Raw genomic sequence first — 24,140 nt, 5'->3', positions numbered from 1 at the left:
GGCACAGGGAAAGGAAGAGGGTTGAGGAGGCTTGCGTAGAAGCCATTAGTGAAGTGAGGAAGCACCCGCATTCTTTCTTCCTGCAGACCCCAGGGCAGCAGGTGCCTCTGGAATGACTTGGGTGTGGGAAGGGCACCAGAGCACTCAGGTCCGCGCTATAGGCAGAACACTCACTCGTAGCCTCTCTCTGCGGCTGTGTGGAGCCCACTACGTATGCGCATGCAGAATATGGCGCCTCTCAAGGCCCCAAGGTTCTCCCCACTCACCAGTGTGAGATCACAAGAAAATGTCTATCCCCACAACCTTGTTTGTAAACAGGATCGTTCTGTCCAGAACCCAGACCACCACAGGTAAGCGTAAATATGGATTGTCTCCACGGAAAACCAAGAACGTCTCCCCTGAGCTTTGTCTCCTGAAATCACAGCTTTACATTCAACTCTGTTTCTTTTCGGCCAGGCGCAGACTGGTGGCCTCTGGGTCGCCACAGCTCGGTGTATTGATGCAGTGCCACTGGCCAGGACCCTGTCAAGGATAAGCTTCCCACGGGCTTCTTGGCAGCCCCCAATCTGGCACGGTTGCTTAGAACCCACTCAGAAGGGTGGTGAAAAGGGCTCATTCTCAAACATTCTGAACGAACCATCAGAGGCGGGGCACGGGTGAGTCAGGGCTGTGAAAACTCCCCAGCCGTGTTCGATGCGCAACTCGGGTTGAAAGCAGGCACTGGCTGACAGCCTTGACCCACTTCCGGAGAGTCTTGGAAAACCCATGTGCAGTAAACATTGGGAAAGGAGCAGTGGGCTTGAAAGTGTCTGCAGGGTCAGCTGCATCGGAGGATGGAAGGTGCAGGCACGGTGCTGGAGTGAGAAAGGAGAGCGAGCGAGAGCAGAGAGCACCTTCCCTCACAGCCGGGGCACCCCGGTCCCTGAGAGCCCCCAGGCCTGCCCAGCATACACAGCCAGGAACTGCTGTGGCCTTTGGTGGCCACAGACCTTCAAGTAGAAGGGGCTTGTGGCCTAGGTCAGAGGGATAAAGTCACAGCTGTTCGGTGAGTGACCACGGGAGGGCAGCAGCACCCCTGCCTTCTGCCTAACCCAAAAGGGTTAGGATTCCCAGGCCACCCTTAGAATTCCCGCAGCAAGGAAGACTTTGTTCTTCAGGGCAGGAGCCTGGGGTGGGGGGTGGGGGGTGAGGCGGGGAGGTGGCTTTTCCAGCAAAAGCAAGAGGCCTTTTGCATTCCTAACTCTAGCCCTTCAGAGAGGCGTCTGCTGGAATCTTGTTAACTGCCCGAGGTGCCCCCACCTCGTTACAGGGGGCCGCAGCCTGCCTTCCTGAGGCTCTGGCTGCAGGTTCACTTCCAGGCTGTGGGGTGCCCTGCCCTGTGCATGCTCTGTGGCCTGGCTGCTCCCAAAGGAAACATCACCCCTGTTTTCTTGGTCTGGCTAATTCCCTGTCACCACTTTCACATTCCCTGTCACACACACACATTCTCTCTCTCACACACACACACATGCGGGCACACACACACTCTTGTGTGTGTATGTGTGTATATGCATGTATGTGTTTGTATGTGTGTATATGCATGTATGTGTTTGTGTGTGTGTGATGTGTCTATGTGTTTGTACAGTGTAACCCAGAAGTCAACACTGGTATCTTCTGTCATTTACCACCTATTTTCTGACACAGGGCTTCTCACTGGACCTGGACAAACAAGCCCAGGCTTCCTGCCGTCTCCATCTCCCCGGCTCTGAGCTCACCACGTCCCAGCCGGCTTGCTGACCCTCACACTGGCGTGGCAAGTGCTTTACCGACTGAGCCATCTCCCCCGACGCTGCATTTCTAAAAACCTGCTTTACCTACTCTAGTGTGTGTCTGTAAAGATACATCTCGTTGTGATTTGATTGGCATTCTCCTAATGCTTAATGATTCGGAGCAGCTTCTGATATGTTTCTTCGTTGTTTGGTCATCTGTATGGGTATTTGCTCAAAGTCTTTTATACTCCCAAGTTTAAGATATCCAATTGTTTTCCTTATTGAGTTGGAAAAGTTATTTGTACATTCTGGCAGGAGGCCCCTATCACACCTATGAATTGCATATACTTTCTCCCAGTCTCTGGGCTACTTTTTTTTCATTTTTATGATAATGCCTTTGAATGAGCAAAAGTTTTAAATGTTGACTAAATTAAATTTATATATATATATATATTTGTGTTTTTGCTGTAATATCTTAGAAACCACTGCTAAAATTAAGGTTGTGAGAACATTGATCTTTGGCTTTTCTTCTAAGACTGTGACAGTTTTTTTTTTTCTCATATTTTGGGCTTTGATCCATTTTGAGTTAACTTTTCTATAAATGTATTTTTCTACATTTGTTTGCCAGTGTGTGGGGGCCCCTGTTCCCACGGAGCCTCCATATGGAGGTCAGCATGTGGGGGTCTGCTCTCTCCCTCCTCAGATTGAATGTGGGTCTCGCAGGACAAGTCCTTCGCTGATGGACCCATCTCTCCGGGCTCTGCCACTTCACATTCAGATCTTAGCTTTGTCCTGCACTGCGTGCTTGCTCGCTTGCCTCTGACCTCAGCCTAAGATTCTACAAGGCCACTCACTCAACCTCTTCACCGTGGCATGCTGCATGTTCTCTCTCTCCCTAGCAGCTCCTGGGATGGTCTTTGGGGCCTGCTGCATAAGATGCTACCTTGGTGTACCTTGACATGGATGTTGCTTTCCTGTTCATTGTGTTGTAATCTGAACTGTACCTGTTCCCTTGTTGGTCAGTGTTCTTAAGGACTTGGTAAATTCTGCCTCTCCTCCTCGTCCCTCCTTCTCTGGAGGACTATAGGGATCCACTCCCCATTGTGGCCCATTTTCCCATTGTTCTTGTTTGTGTTGTTTCTCGGCCATTTTTTAATGCCGCCATCAATCATTTTACACAACATAGTCGACATTTTTATCTTGGGATCTTTTTCTTCAGTTAGTCATCTTGTTCTGCTTCAATCCACAGCGATCTTTGTGCTTGCCTTCCCCTTAGCCCTCACTTCCATCCATACTGTCCCCTTTCCTGCACTTGCTGAATCTCCCAGTGAATGTCCTTTCTATTGTGTTGCCAGGCATTTCAGGCACTTAAATATTCACAGAATGCCATGTCCTACCCCATCTCTTCCCAGCTAGGATGACACTGCGGTGCAATTAACCTCTTGCATCTCTTATAGCCCATTTCCCAGTTTTCCAACTTGCTCCATATTTGAGAAAACCAAAGAGAGAGAGAGAGAGAGAGAGAGAGAGAGAGAGAGAGAGAGTCACTGCCAGCCAGAATCCAGGATTGCTACAAGGGAAGCACACAGAAGGGGAACAGAAGCACCAGTTACGTACAGTGTGCGTCCTCCTTCCTCAACTGTCTTGACCTCGGTGTTCTTGGCTGTATATCTAACCATACACGTTTTACTTGAACATCCAGCCCTATTTTGGGCACTAAAGATACAACGAAAAAATACCCCCATGGTCTCTGTACCCTTCTAATGAGGGCAAATGGACAATGCACAGAATTCAACATGCAGAGACTGAGTTTCCGACAGTGATAAAGACGTCAACGAGGCTGGCAATGCTGGCTCCTGGGCCTGGAAGCCCTGTTTTGTTTAAAATATTATTTTCCATCCGTTCTTCTCAAATGTCACTTGGCAGAGGAGAGAAGATACACTTCACAAATAGGTAGAGAGTGAGTATTCCAGGCCAGGGGACATGTGAAGAAGCCCCCAAAAGCAGGATGCAAGCATGTTCAAGAGCATCTAATGGATATGTGAGCATAGTGATGAGTCTCTGAGTATGGAAAGTCACTCCCGATGATCAGACACTACAAAGACCCAGCTCTAGTCCCGACTGTCACAGACACAGTCAGCCTCTAAAGATGGCATGAGGTTGACTTCTTTACAAATCTCTTGAGAGGTTGCCCCTTTTGGTCTAAATAGACAACCTCAGATAGGACAGAGACAGAGGGGGAAGAGCTAGGCAAGGAAAGACAATGCCTTTGGCAGGATCATTGTGAAGCAAGGCTAGAGCATTTTAGAGATGTTGACATATTTTCTCATTCACCATCAACAGTGAAAATGGAGAATATACCTCTCAGTGCCTGGCCCGATCTCTACCAGCTTGCTCCAGCTGAAGGAAGAAACCAGCCATGTGTCTGTGAACAGCAAACCTCACCATCTTAGTGTCTTCTCGTGGAGCTGTGATAAAATACCACCAACCTGAGAGAGAGGTTTGTTCTGGCTCTCAGTTCACCATGTGGATGTGGAAGGGAATTTTGCAAAGCAGCTGGCCATGCTGCACCCGTAGTCCAGAAGCAGAGAGCAATGATGACTTGCCCAACTCACTTGTATCATTTCCTTCAGCCCAGGATCCTCTGCCCAGGGAATTTTCCTCACAATTAACAAGGGTCTTCATCCTACATCAATTAACATAATAAAGATAATCCCGTAAATGCAGGCCGAAAGGCCCATCTCTCAGGAGATTCTGGATTCTGTCAAGTTGACAACTGGCATTCACCATTGCATCCAACTTCAATGTATTTTCATCAGTGGTGTTCTGACCAATTCCCTGACCTCTTGGACCTTGCATGGCCTACCACAGACTTCACCTCTAAAGCCACATTGCCTCATTTTTTAGTGACTTTCTGTAAGCAGATTTTTCCATCCAGATCACATCCCTCATGTTGGCTTGGAGTACTTTCCTTTACAAATAAAGAAAAGTACAATGACTATTAAAATAGTAAAATCTCTGGGAGTTTAAGAGCTCATGAAGCTGGACACCCTAGAGGGGAAGGATTTGGGGCATGGTATGACAGTTTATCTGAATCTGTTAGGCATGTTCCTATGACATGTCAGCTCTATTCTCAGGCTGGCTGCCTGCATGGCAGCAGGATGGCAGCCACTGTTTGGGCCTCCACTTCTCTTTTCCACATTTTCTAAACTGAAGAATTTAATCTGTACTCTAGACTTTTGTGTCATTCAGCTTTCTATTATTGTGACAATATACGTAGGATGACAGCTTACCAGGAAAACAGCTTTATTTTTGCTGATGATGTCAGGTGTTCCAAGCCATAGTTGGTTGGTTTTGGAGCCAACAGTGAGGCAGAGCATGGAGCAAACGCTGCTTACCTCATCATGACCAGAAACCAGGGAGAGATAAGGCCAAGGTTCTTATAACCTCTTCAAGGATATCAGTGATCATAAAACATATTTCCTGTAGGTCTTCCCTCCCAATGGTACTACAAGATGCTAAGTAAGACTTGAATATATGGGCTTTGGTGGACATTCAAGACCCAAACTTCAGTTGGACATGGTGTCATGTGCCTTTAATCAGGAGGCAGAGGCAGGCAGATATCTGAGTTTGAGGCAAGCCTGGTCTACAAAGTGAGTTCCAGGACAGCCAGGGCCATACAGAGAAACCCAGACTCAAAAAAACAAAAACAAAAAGTAAAACTTCAGCAGCTCCCAATAAAGTCTTGGTAAGCACTCTAGTTCGAATTACTTGCATAACAGGGTCTCTCAGAATAACTCTCTGGACCATCAGGAAGGAAACTCTGAGCTTAGCCTAGAGCCCCTGCATCGCAGAGGATGCAAGGCTGGATGGCAAGAGCAGAAGATGAATGGAGGCTGGGGAAGCAGCCAAAGTGTGCCTACTGTAGCCTGACCGCCTGACTGCTTGACCGCCTGACCGCCTGACCGCCTGACCGCCTGAGCTGTTCTCATAAGCACACCTTCCAGAAGAGCTCAGTCCTTTCTGTCACCCCCAAATGAACTGAAAGACTCAGCTAGCCACTTTATCCTCCTCAAAACCCAGTCCCACCAAAAGACAAACAGACTTTGGATGAGCCTCAGTGGCCATGGGCAGCCAAAGATGGAAGCAAAAGTAATGAATGCCAGCAGGCTGGAAACTCTGTGATGACGTGAAAGCACAGAATGAATGCTCTGTGTAAAAAGTCAAATAGAATGTCACACATGGTGGTCACTGGGACAGAAATAGCAAGAACCCCAACTATGTCTCTATGTGCACCCCTCCCCCCCATTCATATGGGGAAACTTAATGCCCAGGGCCACAGTGCTGGAAGACAGGTCCTTTGGAAGGTGTTGAGTCAGCATGGCTCCATCCTCGTGGATAAATTGCCACTGCTGCAGGAAAGGACTGTAGAAGTGGATGCAGTCTCCTCTGCCAGGTGAAGACACAGAGTCTGGCCCGTTTCGCCCTTCAGCCTCCTGCCCCACGAGGGCACAGCAAGAAGGCCAGACGCCAGATGCCAGAGCATTGACTTTTCAGCCAGATGCCAGAGCATTGACCTTTCACAGTAGACACTTCTCTACTGTGAGAAGTGTCTGTCTCTGGTATTTTCTGGTAGAAGAGTAAGTGGAGCAAGCAGACTTCTCGCCTGCTGGGATGCCGAGGTTCCTTCTCACCAACAGGCTGTGTTTTAACTACATCTCCACGATTGACAAGTCTGAGCATTCATGCAAGCGCGAGTGGAAGTCACAGTTGACTTCAGGTTGTCTTCCTCAACCACCTCTCTCCTTTATGACATGGTTTTTCACCGAACTTGGAGCTCACCTTTTGGCAAGGCTGCTGGGCAGTGAGTCCCTAGGATGCCATCTCTGTCTCCCAGTGCTGGGGTTACTGATGTGGCCACTGTGGATGCTGAGATCCAAACTCAGGCCCTCATGCTTGCACAGCTAAGCACTTAATGCCCCGAGTCATCACTCCAGCGCCTGCTATACATCGTGATGGAGGATTGCATAGATTTATTGCGTTAGAGATCCCTCGCATGAGAAAGCCAATGACTGGACCTGACAGTGCTTGGTGCCACAAGTCCCTCTGGAAAATAGCTCTAGACAACAGAAACTGTTTACAACTCAGGCAGACAAGTGAAAAATCAAACGCCATGCTAATCAGAATGGCAAAAAGGTCTCAAGGAAAACTAATTAGATTCTGCTTAGGAGACATATTTTTCGACCACATTTTCCAATCCAAGCAAAAAGATGAGAACAGTCCATAGACTTTCCCCACCAGAACCATTGTTTCTAGATCTGAAACACAAGGCTTCATAGCTTGTGTTTATGTCAGGATTTGTAAAATAGAACTTAGACAGCTGTAGGAAATGAAAGCATGGCTCCAGCAAGAAACAGGAGGTTCATTTTCTGCTGCTGTGTAACAAACTACCACAAATTTAGTAGCTTTTAAAAAATCACCAATTTATTAGTTAACTCTTCCAGCGGGTCAGGAGCTCAGGCACAGTGGAGCTGGTGTTGTAGCCCAAGAATAACCACACAAACCACTCAGACTCCAGTCTTGGTCAGATATAGATTGTTTATTGAACACCTGTCCCAAGCTGATCACAATCAGGGCCACAGAAAGGACTCGGGAACCTGACTGTGACTCCTCTGCTTTCAGGGCAACCTTTTTACAGGAAAATCAGGGACAGAAGACAAGGGGAGCAGGCAGTAGTACATTTTAAGTTCATCTTGGCTGACTAGGCAAAAGTCTTATCAGCTCACCTTTACGCTGACTGGTCCCAAGTGAGGAAAATGAGTTTAGAGTGTGGTCTTCCGGAATACAACCAGGGTACAGCCAAGTGTAGAGATATGCAGAATGCAACCAAAGTGTAGCCAAGTGTGGAGATAACAGAGTATTTATGACACCACTGAGTCATAGGAAAATATAAGGTTAACTTGACCCTCAGGGTTTGTTAGTGTCAGCTATGAGTAACTACTTCTGGGAAGCAGAGTTAAAAATTTTTGAATTTCACCTTATGAACTAATATGGCTTCTGAATACAAAATGGTTTCAGCTATGTTACAAAGAGCAGGCCTCAACACTGGGTCCATGGTTCAGTGCCACAAGGCAGTCCGTGTGTGACTCGAGCCACATTCTCATCCAGAAGCGGAGTGGGGGAGAATCCACTCCAAATCTGCTCAAGACATCTGCTTGAATGGCATTGCTCAAGCAGCAGGGTTTTGATTACTCTCCTCTGGAGGCTAGCATTCTATCTTAGTGGCCCCTTGAAATCCCTGGAGATTGCCTGCAGTCCTGAGTTCCCCCGGCACAGCCAGTGCCTCACCAAGGCAGAACTCTGTCACCAATATCTCTGCCATGACCTCTGAGATGGTCAGTCTGAGGACTATTAGGAGTTAAGGGATGAGGCTTGATTCCTGTTTCATACTCTCTCAAATTGTATTTACTTATGTATTTTATTTATGACTGCTCTGTCTGCATGTATGCCTGCATGCTAGAAGAAGGCATCAGATTTCATTATAAATGGTTGTTTGCTGCCATGTGGTTGTTGAGAATTGAATTCAGGACCTCTGAAAGGGCAGGCAGTGCTCTTAACTACTGAGCCATCCCTCCAGGCCCCAGATATAGCTCTCTTGAGCTGTGTGTTCTTGGGCAAGTAGCTGAAAGTCTCCTGCCTACAACTTCCTTATGTATAAAATGGGTTAATTGTCTTTATATATTAATTAGGATGCTTCAACTTCAGATCAATGAAGAGTAATGAACAATCAAAGCCTTATATTCTTTTTTCTTTATTTTTATTAATTACAGTTTATACACTTTGTATCTCAGCTGTAGTCCTCTCCCGCATCCTCTCCCAATCCTACCCTCCCTCCCTCTTCTTCTCCTATGCCCCTCAGCTTATTTTCTTACAATAAATTTAGAGGTGCTACTTTACAAACAGATGCCTTCAGCATGTTTAAAGTTGGATTTTTTGTGGTGATGATTTCATTTTGCTTAGTTCTGCTCACCCCAAAGTGCTGGAATTTTGCTCTCGGCGTCATGCCTTCCTGGTTGCAGTTTGGATCCAGTAGCTGTTAGCATTCTGCCCATGCAGGAAACAGCATTGTAAGCAGTCAAAGATGGCCTGGGTTAGTGCCTGCTTATTCCCCCCTCCCCGCCTTTAAAATCTGACAAGGTTTAGTGTCTTATAAATAATAGTCTGTGTCCCACTCTGGGTGTGTGTGTGTAGTGTTTGCCTGCATGTTTGCACTTTGCAAGGACGTGTGAACGCACGAGTGCTCATGCAATGGGAAGCCAGAGGGTGATGGGAAGTGGCTTCCTTCAAAGCATGCCAGTTCTGCTAGTCTCCCCTTGCTGTCTCCACCACCTTCCTAGGCGCTGGGATTACAGAGGCCACACTTGCCTGGCAACACATGCCTCTCCTGCACCACACTTTCCCTGCCATGGTGACCTGAAATACTCTGAAACTGTGAGTCGGAACTTTCCCCTCTTGTTTCTGTCAGGTGTGTTTTGGTCACAGCCATGTGGAAGCAACTAATATATATTCATATAATGAACGCTGATCATATTCGTCCCGTTAGTCTGCTTTGTCCCCACTTCCCTTCCACGTTTCTAACAGAACCAGCCTTCTTGGTTTGCTATTTTTCGCCTGTAAACTTCTTACGGCAACAGTGAAAGTGAATACTGAATGCCCACGTCAAGAAAGCCAGATGTGCTGATGTGTGCTTGCAATCCCAATTCGGTGGAGGCGGAGACAGGCGGATCCCTGGGTCTCAACAGTTAGCTGGCCTTCTGTACCCAATGACTTCCCAGCTAGTGAGAAACCCTGACTCAAAAACAAAGGACAAAATGTGGGCAGTTCCTGAGGAACGTGCCCTAAACATGTCCTCTGATTTCCCTGTGTGTGCGCGCACAAACTGAACACACACGGACGCGCACACATGCATGCTAACGAAATTTGTAGCGTAATAGCAAAAAGGATGAATGGACTACCAGCCTGGTTGTGGATTGGGTATGAGATCATATCACTTAAGAATGAGGTGATACATAACTTCAGTTCAAGTAACCTGTTCAGTGAGATCACTGTGTAAGACTGCGCCTGACAGACCATTAGAATCTGTCTGACTGCTGTTTACTGCAAGGAGAAATACTCCACTGATATGCGTCCTTGACCTTAATAAAATGTGCTCAGCCTTGTTATAAAGGTGGAGTTCATTTGAGCCAGATGAGTGATGTCATTGTTAATTTTTCACTAGGATTTCTGGGAAAAAAAAATCAACTTCCCATGACAAATGTGACTCAATTTCAATTTGAACAGACACATTTTCTACTGTGGACATTCTCCCCTGTGTGAGAAATCTCCCCAGTGTAGGCATCTGTTCCAAAGCGAGCATTCTCTCTAGGGAACACTGCATTTGTAGGTAATCAAGCTAAGATGAGGTCATCCTGCTAGGATCTAATCTGCCATAAGGAGTATCTTTATGAAAGGGGGTGCATTTGGACACAAACATGGTTGAAGATGATGATCTGGAGACACTCGGACAGGCAACCGTGTGAAGCTGTAGGCAGAGACTAAATTGACAGTTGCAGGGTCAAGAATAGTGGCCACCAACCACTACCAGAAGCCGGGACACTAGGAAGGCTTCTACTCAAGGTCCCACAGGGAGCAGGGCTGGGTCAACGCCTTCATCTCAGACTTCTGACTTCTGGAGCTGCTTGAGAACATGTTTCAGTTGTGTGAATTCCCCTGTCCTCCAGTTTACAGTCTTTGTTACAGCAGCCCTGTGGGCTCTTTAAATCTGGGAATGATTTGAACTGAGACTAGATTATGAAACAAATCAAACCCATAGCGTTACTATGGTGTAAAATCTGGGGGTGATTTTCGTGGGTTAGTATTTGTCTTGGCCAAATAATGTGTGCCTATTAGAACATCTGCACTCTTTCCAGAGAGCAGAGCTGGCACAGTTTGCGGGCAGGTGGCTCGTTGTAACATGGGACTGCAGGCAACAGGAGGCGAACAATAAATCCGGGAGCATGGTTGAGTTGGTCACTGCTGTGAACATCTGAGGCTCTATCTAGCTTGGCATCTTTGAGGACTCGTGTGGGATGAGCCTCAGATTTCCCTTCCCAAAAAATGGAAGAGGAGAGCCTGTTTTCTTTTTCTGACCCGACTCTTCTTTCATGCTGTCAAATCATTTGAACTTCTGGCTCTGGACATGGATGAGTGTTGAGCGCTTCCCAGAAGCCCTTTGCCTTGGTGCTGAGAAGCAAGCTGGGTCAAAAAGCAAATTGGTAAGGATGAGAGTCTTCTTCTGGCCTTACCTGTTCAAAGCTGGTTGCTGCAGCTGTGGGTCAAAGCCACAGCAAGACTGCTCTCATTCAAGGACGGGAGCACAGAGCCAACCCTCTTCATTGCAGGAGTGATATGAATTTGCTGTCCTGGTTGTTTCTGTTTAGGGTTTTGGTTTTCTTCTTGTTTCCAGTCATGGTTTAAAGCACCTCTGTTCTCACTCCTCTAAGGTCTTGTGCTTACAGCTTCTGGTTCCTCATCATCTTAATCTCATGAACTCTAAGTAGAAATCAGCTTGGAACCCCGTAACTGGACTCCCCTAGCCAGTGAGCTGCTGCAAATGGCTTTCTAAACTGTTAATCGTTTCATCCTTGGGACTGGTCAAAGAGAAGGCTGAATCAAGCAAAGGATATAGGCTGGTCCTCAATAGCCAGAGTGGCCTTCTGATTTGTCATGATATGTGATACACATTCCATCATCACCTAGTCCATAATACTAGGTGAAAAATGTTGGGGTACACTGTGATGCATTGCAAGCTTCTTGAAGGCAGGACCTTATCACTTCCTTCATCTCTGTATTGTCATGGTGCCTGGTGTAATAGCAGATGATCAACAAACAGTTACTAAGTAAAAGAAGAGAGAGAGGAATGGAGGGAGGGAGGGAGGGAGGGAGGGGAGGAGGGAGGGAGGGAGGGAGGGAAGGAAGGAAGGAAGTAGGGAGGGAAGGAAGGAGAAAAGAATTTATCTCAACACTCCCAAGCCAGAAGCATCTACTGGGGGCTTTGCTTAGCTTTTCCTATCAGAAAAAGACATTCATATGCAGTGAGTGAGAATGGGGTGATGGGGTTCCTCTCTCACCCAAAGTCCTTGGTTCCAGGAAGCCAGATACCTTCATTCCTGTATGCAACAGCTTAGCATTCTTTTCACTTCCTGTGTCTCACCAGCCAACTGGTGCCTTCTCAGGCTCCACCAGCTAAGAGGCAGAAACGATTTGGGAAGGAGGGAGTCAGTAGCATAGCACAGGAAATGCACATCCCACATTTTCACACACCTCATACAGTTTCTCCAAACCTCCATTACTATCATGAAACAACACTGAGCCTTCTCCCCTGATGGCTCTTACCTGGAATCTTCCTGCTTTTCTCTGATAGGGAGGTCACAAAGAAATGTCTGCTTTGCACAAGCTAGACTCTCCTCTATGGGCCAAGGCTATCATGGTGACCTTAGTTTCCCTAGCCCTTGGACCAACTCCAGGGAATAGACTCTTGCTCCAAATTATCACACTGTGGAAATAATTGAAGCAATTTTTATTTCCTAGAGGCACAAGACTGGGTGGCCTGACCTAAGCTCTGAGTGATGGGAACGGTTTTAGAGCAATACTTGCTGAGTCAACAATTGTCTCATGGATTCCAGATGTCCACAGTTCTTCCCATCTGTGGACTTAAGAAGCTTAAGTATGAAATCCAAGCCATTTCAGTAGAGTGTCTTTTCAAAAGCCAGCATCTCTCACTTCTAAACTCAGTCTATTCTTGCTAGTATCTTCTCTTCCCTGATATGGATGGAAGTGTGGCTCTATAAATGCTGGGGTTGTGCAAACAGAGTGAGAGTGTGGGAGGCCAAAGTGGACAGCTGTCCTCTGAGCATCCCTGGCAAAGCAGGGGCAGGGGGCTGGCTGCTCAAGAAAGTCCCATAGCCATTTTTGCAGACAAATCTCTGTGCCCCTTCCTCCCCTCCTTGCATGTTCCTCTCAATCACTCCTACCTGCCTTCTCCCTTCATTTCTCCTGAGGACATTTTCCCCTTCCCCTGGATCTAACAAACCCTTATGGTTGCTTTCCTTTAGGATGACCTGATTATGTTGAGGTTCAGGGACTGATGGGGCTGGACACTGTCTGTCTTCTGTCTCTGTCTGTCTGTCTCTCTGTCCTCTACCTGTCTCTTTCTCTCTCATTGTTTTTGGTACTACAGGTGGTGCCCAGAGCCACTTTGCCAATGGTATTTTGTATGGAAATCCAAAAGACAATGACAAAGGTTTGTGTGTATGTGTGTGTGTGTGTGTGTGTGTGTGTGTGTGTAAAGAACATAGGTCAAGACACTGGAGTTGTAGGTCTTTCATCTCCAGCCCTTGCTTGCCCGTGGCCATCATAGAGCATAATCTAACGGGATGGTAGGGGCTAGGGTGAAGCTCAGTAACACCGTACTAGAGCCTGTGCTTAGTATGTTGAACTCTCACAGAGCTGCTTCGGAGTCCACCCAAGGCCAGTAGTCTTTCCCATCCAAGGCTGACGCCAGCATGGCAGGAGAGAAATGTTCTCAAGGTTCCAGGAACACCCAGCCTGTGGCAAGGTCACCCCATGAGGGCACAGTACTGACTTTACAGGAGTCAGTAGGACCTCACAGACCAGATAACGGACACAGATGGTACAATCTCTCAGCGTCTCTAAGCGCCACCAAGCCTGGCTAACTCTTGCCCCTACTCAATCCTTGCTCTGTATAACTCTGGGGCCTTTGGTAGCCGAGAAGACAGGCTGAGAGTGGGTGTGTGGGCCTTTCTTGCCTTCCCTGTGCATCTGTACTGAGGGAGGTAGAATGGCCTGGCCTCTGGCAGCCTGTTGACCTCCACACAGCATCAAGTCAGGGCACTTCTGTCACGCATAGAACAAACTTGCTCCCATGAAAATCCCGGCATGATCCTGGATCCTGACTGTAAGGAAGCTGTGTGTGCCGAAGCTGACCGACACTAGACCTTTGGCACTGTGGAGAGGTTGCAGTGCTGTAGGTCCAAGAGGCTAGTTACCTTATCTTGGGTTATTTCTGGCCTCCAGAACAGCCACCCCTTGCCTACCTCTGTGTCTGAACTACCATCTTGTGACTAGTAGATAGAAACCTTTTAGACTCTATTAACCCTGCAGACCACTAACTTGCCCCAACCCGGAAGCTAAGAATGTTACCAGATAGTGTTGTGGACCTAGACAAACTTCCCTCGTCTTGCTGTACCCAGCAATGTATGTTAAACTTGCCTCCACTTACAACATTTTTGTTGTTGTTGTTCTGTAAAACTGCAAAAACTTCCTGAAATTACTTCCATGTTGGAACATGCAATTCAGGGTAACCCTAAGTCTGTGTTCTCAAGCCGTGGCCACTCGAAATGGCTCCTGAACAAACTTTCTCTAATTCCCTTTAAGATGAGAGCTGTGGGGTCCCCCCACCCTCAACCCCTGAAACCCACAGATGGCACACACAAAGGTACTGAAAACCTGGGGTGCTTTATCCTCTCAGCAGCCTGACCCTATGTCAGAAGGGAAAGGGTCACTTCTTAGGTAAGCAGGCTGCATCTGGAGTTTAGTCAGTATCTGTGGACACGACTGGGACCCATCTGATATATGACAGATGCATCTTGGAGGAGCAGAGAACTGGAGCTTGATTCTGATGTTAGCCCAGCCTCCACACTCCTGGTCAAAAGTCAATTCCTGGATTTCAGGCCCTGGAATCCTAACAGCCGGATCTGTAGCCCTGCTGGTCTGTGCAAGTGAAAAGTTTCCCCCAGGCCAGGCAGAAGCAGGTGAGACAAATCTCTGTGGGAAGGCGGGGAGGTGATTGATTTTGGCCTGTGGCCAGCACCGGAGGGGTGTGAAGAGAGAAGGGAAAACAGAAATTACACCAAGTAACTTGGACGTTTCCCAGCAAGCAGCCAGAGGTGTTAACAGAGGTTCTCTGCTGGGCTCGTTGTGGCCATGGGGCTGGATTCCAGCATTCAGATTTCAAAGCTGAGTAGTGTGCAGGTGGCCAGAGGAGGCAGAGAGCAGCTGGTGGGCTGCAGGGAAATCACCCTCACAGCCAGGCTCCCTTCACAGAGCTTCAGCTTCATAGCCCTAGCAAGCCTCCCCCTTCCTCTCTTAAGTCAACAGACTTTCTTTCTAGAAAAGCCAAGAACCAGCCTACCACCCAGCAGGCACTCTGACACACAGAGAGAAGCAGGCCTGAGCTTGCTTGGATACCCAGTAGGGAGCACCCAGTTGGGAGTCCATCTGTCTAAAGAGACAGAGTTCCTTCCTCACCTCTGTCTAAGGGAAGAAAGCATCAAAGCAGTAGGAAGAAGAGAGAGAGATGACATGGCTAGATAATTTATGGGTGCCCCTGGGAGCCACAGGAAGAGGCTCATCATTAAGTCCCTGTGGCCAGTGCAGCCATAGTGCTTAGACATTAGGCTCTTATGACCTCCACAGCACATGATCGTACAGAGCCTGAGCTGAAATAAAAGGGGGTAGGGTAGCCAAGATGCTTCATTTGGAGGGGGTCACAGAAAGGTGTCCCTAATTTAAGGAATCATTGGAGGGGGGATTGGCTAGGGCTGGAAGTCAGGTAACATGTCAGTAAGCTTTCTGATACTATAACAAGTATCTGAGATAAATAACTTAGTTATGAGGATTCCAGTCCATGGTTACTTGGCCTGATTCCTCTAGGGCCTGCGGCAAGGCAGGAATGCATGGTAGAACACATATTTGCTAGAGGAGAGCCACCCACTTCATGGATTGTAAGGAAAGAGGAGGGAGTCACAAGATTCCTTTTAAGACTTAATTGTCCCCAAAAGCTCCCTACGAAGCTCCACCTTTTAAATACTCCACTGTCTCCTAGTAGCACCACCGTGGGGAGCAATCCTTTACCTCAGAGGGACACAAGAGAAGAGCCAAACTTTAGCTGGAAAGATGAGGTGGTCAGCGGAAATGCCACAGATAAACTTAGCAGGCTTTGTTTGTCTCAAAAGACAGTTCATGATCCAAAAGAGACTTTGAGAGCTCAGCTTTAAAGAAAGAGCAATGGGTTCTACATAGGAATAAACGGGAAGAGTAGGGGAGGCAAGTGTAGACATTTCTGGTTGCCTACAGTTGGCTTCTGTTAGAGGTCAGTTGGCAATTTCTGACAACTTAAGATCATTTATCACTTTACTGTTTACAGGGGGTTTCAGTTTGCTTAAAAAGGACCCTAAGGTGCTGGTAATTTCCTGCTTAGTAGCTTCCCAACTCAACCAACCAACCAACCAACCAGCCAGCCAGACAGCCAGCTAATAGCCAGCCAGACAGCCAGCTAGCTAGACAGCCAGCCAGACAAACAATCACCACCACCACCACCAAAACAAGGACCGAAGACACACTGTTTGCTCTTAATCACCCTGAACTGTTCTAGGCCTGGAAACTAAAAGACCTTGTTCTTTAGACTTAGACTTTCCCACTGAGGAGTGATCCACAAAGGTGCCAGACAGCTCCAAGGATTGAACCAACTGGAGCAGTGAGGGAATGAAGAAAGGACAAAGACAAGGACACACAGAAAAGCTGGGATCGGGCAGACTGGGCTCTCTCATGGAGAAGGCACAGCACTTCAGAATCTCAGGGTGTTGATTGCATTGAGAAGAACAAGAGACAGGGTTGGTCATTGCATACAGCAGAACAAGGAGTTGGGTTTTATGGTATAAATGAACAAGCAGGAGCAATCTCAATAAGGGAACAGTCTTCAGTCAGGAAACACCCCAGCGGGAGAAAGCCACAGTGGATCTTTTCTGCACACACTGTCAATGTTTACACTTGGACTAGAGGAAGGCCTTGCTCCCCACTCCCTCATGGCTTCCTGGACTGAACGATCTCTTCCTCTTTTGGAAAATACATATGATTTTTATGTCCTGAAAAGACAAAATAAAACAACAACACAATAACAACAATAACCAAACCAAAACAGCTTTCCTCCAGAAGGTTATCCTTGTGGAGATCTATCATTGATCCTTCTACCTACTCATCATCTCTGTTCCTTGGAGGGCTGTTCCAAATTCTCATATTTGCTGCCCCTGTCACTAATACTTATCTGGATGCCATCACTTTCTGAGTTGGAGAGAGACTTCATGCTAGTGTATTGTCCTTTTGAGGTAACCTAATTTCATGTGTTCTCATGGGGACTGATGTGGTGGATAGATGTTGGCACCTGAGGACAGACCAGACTTGGGGTGAGATGGGACAGAATAGCAGATCTTTGCAGAGCTTCGATTACTGCATTCAGAGGGCCGTCTGCCACTTTCACAAGTGTCATAGCCTTGGCTATCTGAGCAAGTTCATCAGGTCTTTAAAGGATGAAGTTTTATTCGTATAGCCCTGCAGAAGATAGGCAATGTGCAGATCTTCGTAATTATGGGTTCACCTTGACCTTATTTTGCAAGCTAAGGGACAAGTTACCTGAGTGTGACAATGCTTGCCTCTCCCCGCCCCTACAGTAAATCAGAGAATGTACTTGACAGCAGCTTCTTCTACTTTCAGAATCAGGCTGAGTTTCCTCTCCATGCTCAGGGTAGACAGCTCTCATTATCAAGTCTAATAAATAAATCACAGCTTAGAGCCATGAGACTCCAACATAAATTATGTCTGGCACCACTGGAGAGAAAATGAATCACCTATAATCTGGTAAGTGGGTCATCTTGATTCTGTACACTGCCTTATGGAGTTCAGTGGTGGATTGTATTAAACTCAGATGAAGCAGAAGGACATTGTTCAGGTTCAGGGCTTTGAGTGGAATCAAAACAGCTGGGCCAAAATACAAGAGACATTAGGCCCTTTACATAGGAACTTGTGAGATGAGTCTTGATTGTCTGCTTTCCTGGAGTTTAAGAACAGCTCCTGTCAGTTCTTCTTCATGTCTGACTTTGAGAGACACTTGTATCTGTCTAATAAGCACTGTATTTTTAATTGCTATTTAGCAGTTGCTTGCAAACAGTTTTAGACACCCAGTGTATCACTTTTCTTTTGACATGACAGAATCAGCTTAAGGAAGAAGTTTGCTTGGGCTTTTAGCTCAGGGGATACAATCTATCCATTGTGGTGGGAAAGGGACTGTGGTGGGCAGTTCCGGCTGTGGCTGCAGATGCTTATTGTATGGTTTGTTCTAACGTTGTGGTGAAGCAGAGAGCTCAGACTGCACACTGGGCTGGTCTGTAACATTCAAGATCCCTCGCTCAATAACCCAGCCTCTCCATGACTCAGTTCCTCCAACTAAGCCCAGCCTCCCAAGGTCCTTACAAAACAGTGCCACCTGTTGGGAACCTAGTATTCAGACTGGTGAGCCTGGAGCACAGGGTGGGGAGTGCATGCCACATTCCAGCCATTTGGAATGTATTTCACACTTACAGGAGAACAGATCCGAATACGGTGCCTTCAAGTATGGCACTCTGACATAATGATGATTTTGAGTTGCAGGCAAACAGCAGATGGTGAAGGAAAGCAACAATTTGAGTTACTTATCAGTTAGTATTTCTCCTGAGTGCTATCTGCTTCACAGGATCACAAACTTTGCTTTTCTCCCATTAACCTGTCTTCTAGGTTTAATTTCCTGGGCTCTAGCCACAAAATCTAGAAAGGTGGAGGAAAAGGTGTTTCCTTCCTTAAATGATACATCTTTACATAGACTAGATGCACTGCTCATTAGTCAGGTGTGGCCAGTAGCCATTGGATTGGACAGTAAGGCTGGGAACTTCCACCAGAAAGCATTTATTTCATAATGGCAGCCTAGGTGGGTGTTGATGAAGACAGGCAGGAGTCAGAGAGATGACTCAGTGGTGAAGAGCACTTGTTTCCTTCAGGGAACCAGCGCCTACGTGGTGGCTTGGAACCATCTGTGACTGTAATTCCAGGGGGCACCAGCCATACACAAGGTGTACAGAGAAGACAGAGAGGTAGAGAAAGGCTTTAGTTTCTTCATATTGTAGATAGCTCTGTAAGCTGTGCTGTCCCAGATGGAGTTCATGGTCTATGAGTTAGAAGGACCAGGGGTGGTTTTCAAGCCTTCTGGGTGGACCTGAACGGTACTCGTATCTTCCTGCCTTTCATTGACGCTACCCCTATTAAAAAGAAATAAGATGGGGAGTCAAGAGACCAGGGGCCCACAGGTAGAATTTTCCTTGGTAGATGTCTTTTCTCTTCCAGCAAATCATTTGGTTCAGAATCTAGCAGACATTATAGCAAAGGAGTGAGGCTTAGAGTCCAACTGAAGTTGGGTTTTTTTTTTGTTTGTTTGTTTGGTTTGTTTTGTTTTAATTCTTTCAGAATAATTTTTTTAAAAAAAATTTTATGTGTGTGAGCATTTGTGTGCATGTATGTACGTGTGCCTGGTGCCTGTGAGTTCAGAAGAGGGCATCAGACCTTCAGGAACTGGAGTTACAGATGCCTGTGAGCCACTGTGTGGGTCCTGGGAAAAGAACCTGGGTCCTCTGAAAAAGCAACAGTACTATTAACCACTGAGTCATCTCTCCAGTCCCTGACATTCTTGAGTGGGCTGTCGGGTAGCTACCTCACTAAACAGCCTGCAGAGGTGGCATATCTAGAGAACCCCACGTCAAAGACAATACAGTTGGAACAGTGTCGCTGGTGGCAGAAGGAGGTGAGATGGCTGTCGGACAACTCTCTGCACACGGTAGTTTGAGTGAGAAATGTCCCCCACAAGCTCGTGTACTTGAATGCTTAGTCCGTAGGGCAGGACACTCTCAGACCCAGTGGTAAAATAACGACCTGGAATCTTTGAGCATAGTCTCAAGCTTAGGCCTTTTGCCTGGCTGTCTCCCAGCTAGCTCATCTAACTGAACCCAACTAATCCTGGCATTACATCAAGCTACGTGGCTAGATCTACCTCTCGGCTAGGACGCAGTCCGTCCCTGTCAGCTCTGAGGCCGCCATCTCCCAAGCTTGCCGCCTTCTCCCAGCGTCCCTCTCTCGCAGAAGTTCTGCGCTCCACCCCCTGCCCAGCTATTGGCCGTCAGACCTTTATTACAGCCAATCAGTAGTGAGACAATCTCTGATATGTTCTAGGTTGTCTTAAGCAGGAGAGGAAAAACGAGTATTTACAAAATAGAAAACTGGAAAATGGGCCATAGAAAATCCTGCCAGCACGTAACTTTCTGCCGGTTTAGCAATAAAAAATTGAATATACAGAGACCCACCTTTACACAGTGTACCCCAACAGGTGGTGGTGCTGTTGAGAAAGGTTATAAAACTTTTGGGATGCCCTTGCTGTAGGAAGTATGTCACTGGAGTTGGGCTTGAGGTTACAGCTTCACCTCACCTCCAGATTATCCACCTGGCTATTAGCACAAGGTAGAGATGGGACCTTTCAGCTTCCTGCCCCTGTCACCTGTTGCCATGGCTCCCCATCATTATGGGCCCACCCCCATGGACCCAAAATCTAAAATAAACTCTCTTCTGTGAGTCGTTCCTGGTCATGGTTACTGTAGCAACAGAAAAGTATCAAGCGTGCTGTGTTTTGAAACTTTTACTCTTGTAATACAAGGAATTATATGGGTAACCTGGGCTGCAGTGGTGTGAGGAAGGATGCAGAGCAAAACAGAGAAGGAATCGGGGACTTTCAAATTAGCCCTGAGTTCACTGGGATGCCCTCAGATGCACGGGAAGACTGGCTTTATCATAAGGGCACTTATTGCCTTCTTAATAAAAACCTGTAGCTGGGTGTTTCCAGGGCTGACTCAGCAACTTTGATGATGCCACCACTGACTTGGGCTCTTCCTATTTGTTCTCCATTGTCTTTGGGTTGTTGCCTCCGGATCTCAAGATGGTTGCTGCAGTTCCAGTATAGCATGTCTGCTTAAACTAGGAAAGCAGATAGTAAAAAGTATTCTTTTGGCAAGGCCCTTTTCAATTTTGAGTATTGACAAGTTTCTCAGGGAGCATCTTTTTGTATCGTGCTAAGCTGGGTCACGTGCTGGGGATTACTCCCCGAGAAAGCCACCTTTCAGCTTCTAGAGAAGGAGAGAGGCAAGAAAGAAGGGTAGCAGAATTGGCTTTGAGAGTGTCAACAACAATCAATGTCCCTAGTCCCAAGACCAAGCATCATGCTGTAAAAAAACAACACAAAGTCACGACTTAGAGGCTACCTGTGGGACTCTTCGTCGGTCAGTTGCCTGTCCGAGCATGTGGGAGGGGATCCTTCCCACCTTCAACACTCTTAATTTTATTTAAAAGTCCTTGCAGGTGGTGAGTGAGTTGTTCAATGGTATTATTATTATTATTATTATTTGATTTTTTTTGAGACAAGGTCTCTATAGCCCTGGGTGTTCTGGAACTCACTATGTAGACCAGGCTGGACTTGAACTCACAGAGACCCACCTGCTTTTGCCTCCTGAGTGCTGGGATTAAAGCCTGAGTCACCATGCCTGGCTCTGTGGCAGCGCTTTTAATTTAAAGAGACCCAGCTGTTAAAGGCCCTTCTTTACTCCGTTTGCTGAGGGACAAACTCCCCTGCTCACAGACAGATGGAAAATGACTTGCAGAGGCTGCCTCCCTGCTCTGGTTTCTGTTTGTTTTTTTTCCCCCCAGGGAGAACAACAGGTTCAAGAACATTGAAAATGAAGACCTCGTGTCTGAGCTAGGCTGAAGGCATGCCTCATACAGTGGAGGACTCTCTGGCCCCTATAGAGCTGAGGAGAAGGTTCTGCATCCATCTTCTCCAATGAGGCATTCATTGTCTCCCCAGGCAGGTTCACGGCTCCATTGTCCAGATGTAGGCCTTATAAAATTTCCTAGAGCTCTGTCCACAGTTCAATTCATGCAACAACAAAAGACTGACCACCCCATCCCCCCCCCCCCCCCCAATCCCAACACACACACCTGAGTCTTCAAACTATATTCCCAAAACACAGACTGTAATTTACCAGTTTGGTCCGGAAGCAGTTTGGTTACTGCATCAGGTGTGGCAGGGACGGTCAGCACAGCGCAGTCCTGAAGGCAGGATCCTTCTCTGTGGGGCCGTGAGAGTAGTTGGTGTGCTTTCGGGGAACAGGGACCTGTTTTAGACTGGGTAAATACTCCAAAGGCTTAGCGTCTTTGTGGCCAATTTTTGTCTTTAAATGGGCAAGTAATGCTGGGTGATTTCATCTGATGTTGTTCGGATGCTAATGTGTAAGTATTTTCGCACGGGATTCATATCTTGATAAGTGGTTAAGTGGGCTGCTTTCAACAGTGTGGTCGGACTCCTTTATCAAAGCTTACGCAGAACATAGTAATGACTTCCTCCTGCCAGCAGAGGGCATCCCCGCATAAACCTCAACATCGGTGCTTCCGGGTCCCTGGCCTGCAGCATGCCCTGGAGATGTAGGCTGTGCTAACCTCCATAATTCCTTAAATTCAATAAATCCAGAAGTCTCAGCAGGTAGAGGCCCATGTTGTGTGCAGGCAGGCAGGGCGACCTGAGTTCAATCCCCAGAGCTCCTATAAAAAGTGAAGGAGAGAACCAATCTACATTGTTGACCTCCAGCCTCTGCACCCATGCCTCCCATACTCATGTCATGCACATATGAAACACACACACACACACACACACACACACACACACACACACCTTTACTAGTACTAATTGTGTTTCTTTCTCCCAGGAATCCTGGCCCATAGAGCAGTACAGGGATTTACACGCTGCAAAACACTGTAACTTCCACAACATTGTGGCCCAGACAAACTGACAAATCAAATGAACCATGGAATCCTTCAGCCACACCTGTGGGAGCCTGTTGGTGAGAAGTCATACCTTTGCCCTCCTTTCTGCTTCCATAGTCCTGGGCTGTAGACTCTGCGCACAATCTTGATATCACCTGGGGGTTGGAGCTGCAATATCGCTGTTGATGTACCTGGGGAACATCATTCAGAGATGAATGGCTGCTGACGTTCATCGCTTACCTTGCCTTTTCTTCCTGTGGCCAACATACAGACCTTCACAGCCAGGAATCCTTGAAGCCTTCAGCTCTGCTGCAGAACTTCTCTGGGGTAGCCTGAAGCAATTGCTTCCTGAAGCATCCCATCATGCCCCAGGGATAATAACCATGACAACAGAATGAGCATCAGGGTACCTTGTAAATTCATCAACAGGTCCAGCTTTTGTAAACATGGAATGAGTTAATAAGATAAAGGAATCTCAGAATTGCTCTGCCCCGAATGTGTGCTTTCTATTATGACATTTTAACAATGCAATATATGCTTAAAAGTATGTAGGCACATGGAACCAAACAGGATCACCAATAATGTAATGACTTATTGCCTCTGCTTAGCTGTATTTTCCTATAAGGTGAAAATCCCCCATAACTTTGGAATTGTAGGAGACACAACTGTATTCACCGTCACTTCGAAGTAAAGGGTAATTCAGCAGGCTTTGGTTGCTCAAAACCTGCACATTCCTAACAAAGTCTAGTATCTAGGAGGACTGGTTCTCAACTGGCTCCTGAGTAGAATGTCTGAGCTCTTGGAATATAATGTGTCTAGACCCTTGATCGGAGTTCTGTGCTCCTCTGAGGCCTGGAAATCAGGTCTGATCTTCGGGGAGGAGGCATCTGTAGATCCAGCAGCTAAGGTCAATCCCTTTGGCACAGCATGATCACTTGACTGATCGTGCCCCATTAAGATGGAGGGCTCAAGGCTCAAGTGGAATACCCTGGTAAACAGTACGTTACCACGAGTCATGCTGCACTGTTTCTGTCACTATTAAGCCCACCCACAGGTGACTGTCCTGGGAGGTGGCGCCTGGAAGCTTGTTGTTGGTTTCTCTTATTTGTCATTGATGCGCCTCTTCCCTTGTGAACCCAGATCTGTGTACCATACCGTAAGGGTGCATGCTCCAGCTTTTCCAAGTCCTTACAGTAAATCAATAAACCTAAAGGGGGTCTTGGGACTCCTAAGAGCCTCTCAGTTAAGGGAGAGACAGCGAGAGGGTGCCAGCAGTAAGGAGTCAATAGCACGCGAGCTGGAAGTGGACCTCTGAGGACTCGCCATGGGAACTCTGAGGGTCTTCCACTTGGACCTCAGAGAGCTTATTTCTCATATTTCCCCATCCAAACTGTAGACTTTTTGGCATCAGATCTTCTCTATTTCTTTCTCCCAAAGTGCCCAATGTAGTACCTTGCAAAGTAGATGGTGCCAACTGCCCAGCTGTTTGGGGTTTGGGCTTCTCAATGACACTTCATAGTCTCCAGAAGAGTCCTTGGCTGAATGGAGCTGACAGGGAGGCACAAAAAGCCATCAACAACTTTTCCTGAGCAGGGACCATTCCTGTGGTGT

The 24,140-nt window shown here is 47.1% G+C and overlaps 1 long non-coding RNA gene across 2 annotated transcripts; it reads left to right on the top strand.

Annotated features, from left to right (window-relative positions):
- Positions 1 to 669: 669 nt before the first annotated feature.
- Positions 670 to 23,102, top strand: LOC132652279 (uncharacterized). 2 transcript variants are annotated; one of them, XR_009589754.1, is made up of 4 exons: positions 670 to 1,045; positions 4,092 to 4,248; positions 22,472 to 22,606; positions 22,801 to 23,102. It is a non-coding gene; the product is annotated as an uncharacterized LOC132652279 (long non-coding RNA). The 2 variants fall into 2 exon arrangements; XR_009589755.1 differs by lacking the exon at positions 670 to 1,045 and adding an exon at positions 2,253 to 3,368.
- Positions 23,103 to 24,140: the final 1,038 nt, after the last annotated feature.

The sequence above is a fragment of the Meriones unguiculatus genome, chromosome 2, assembly GCF_030254825.1.
Source record: "Meriones unguiculatus strain TT.TT164.6M chromosome 2, Bangor_MerUng_6.1, whole genome shotgun sequence".
Lineage (NCBI taxonomy): Eukaryota > Metazoa > Chordata > Mammalia > Rodentia > Muridae > Meriones > Meriones unguiculatus.
The sequence above is the reverse complement of the archived record's forward strand: the minus strand, read 5'-3'. Positions and strand labels throughout refer to the sequence as shown.